Below are 2,015 nucleotides of genomic sequence, written 5' to 3'. Positions count from 1 at the left end.
ATCAGAAGGTATTCCGTTAGTTCCTCGGGAAAAACATCTGAAAACTCCTTAACAATTCAGATACTATCCATAACTAAACCATTAGGACTTGTGTCCGGAACATAAGCTAGATATGCCTTGTACCCTTTTCAAATCAATTTTTGTGCTAACATAGTGGAGATCACATTTGACAAGTAATCTCTACGCTCACCAACCTTCACAATCTCCTTGTCATCAACTATCTCCAAAGTGACCCTCTTAACAACACAATCAAGATTAACTTGGTGTTCAACCAACCAATTCATTCCCAAAATCAAGTCGAATTCTCTAAATGTCAACTCCATCAAATCGGTCAGAAACTCTTCACTTTGGACTTCCAACAGACATCACTTATAGATCTTATTTACAATCATAGATTGTTCTAGAGGATTGACTATAATTACATCACTAACAGTTTCCTCTACCCCAATTCCCAATTTATAAGCTATCATACAAGCAACATAAATGGGTAGATCCAATATCAATCAAGGTAAAGTACTGAAGAAAATGAATTGTAAAAGTACTTGCAATGAAGTTAGCTGTGTCTTGGTCCTCTATGCACCTAACTGCATAAACCAAAACTGGTTGTTTATCCTCAGTTCTGTTTGCACCTTGACCCATGTATCGTTGACCATTATTATAAGATTTAATTTAACCTCGACCCCTCGAAGGTAACTATCCAGCTCTTTGATTTTGATTCTGTATCAGAGCTTGCATCTGATCACCCTTACTAGGACAATCCTTAATGCAATGCTCAGTAGACCCACACCTCAAACAAGCTCCCAGCTTCTTCTAGCACTCTTCCGAATGCTACTTGTATTCACAATTAAGAGTCGTACGCCCAATACTAATTGCAACAATATTCTATTATGGTCTTCCCTCTTTGGCTCATTTCATGGGACACGAATTCGAGTCAGTAAAACCAAAATCTCTCTTAATCATGACCTGAGTCTTTTCTCACCTCTCTCGCTCCAAGTGTTTAACTTATTTAAATATCTTGGTTTTCTCAACTAAAGTTTACAAAACCCTTTCATAATGTGGAGTGACCTAAATATTCAAATCATATCGTAGCCTATTCTCAAACCTTACACACTTATCCTACTCAGTAGCAACCATACCCTGAGCATACCAGTTGAACCTTGGAAATTTTGTCTCATACTCGTCCACCACAGCCATGTCACCTTGCTTAAGCTCAATGTACTCAAGCCTGTGGGCCTCCACATACCTCATGTCCATATAATGCTTCTAGAAAGCCTCCTAGAAGTACTCCCAAGTCAGACGCTCAGCTTGTGTACCTTTTGTAACAGACTGCAACCATCGGTAGGCCTCTTCTCTCAATAATGACACTGTACACTTCAACTTCTATTCTGGGGTATAGTCCATATCGTCCAGAATCCTTTCGGTAGCCTCCATCCAATATTCAGCTACAATTAGGGTCATCCTAGCAACACTCCTAAACAATTCGAATTTGTTAGATCGAAGCCTCTCAATCACAAAACTTCAGCTCTCAGTTCCAGATTAGGCTCTAACAACTTGTTGTAGAACTCTCAACATATCTTGGGATATTGCATCATCACCCTTATCAAATTTTTCACCTCCAATAGAAGATGAATCCTCACCATAATCAACCTCAGGAATTGGATTGTTATCCTGAGCTGTTAGCAGCACAATAGGAGCAGTTAGGCATGGCCTACCTCAGGGTCATCTACCTTGGGTGCTCATAGTGAATTCCTGAATCTACAGTCTTATGTTTATCTGCAGTTGAATAATAAAGTTCTAGTTATCTACTTGAGTGTTTTCAGCCTAAAGTTTACAATTTTACGTCTATAGTTTCAAAAGTAGCAGTTCTAGTGTTTTTCTACAATTTCAAAAGTATTAGTTACTAAGTAGGATTGACATCAGAGTCTCAGATTTTATTTCTTTCAGAATATTATTCAAAACTTGTAGCATGATTCCCAATAATCCCCTTTTAAAACATACATGCAAACTTATTTAAA

Source organism: Gossypium raimondii, chromosome 3 (assembly GCF_025698545.1).
Source record: "Gossypium raimondii isolate GPD5lz chromosome 3, ASM2569854v1, whole genome shotgun sequence".
Lineage (NCBI taxonomy): Eukaryota > Viridiplantae > Streptophyta > Magnoliopsida > Malvales > Malvaceae > Gossypium > Gossypium raimondii.
The sequence above is the reverse complement of the archived record's forward strand: the minus strand, read 5'-3'. Positions refer to the sequence as shown.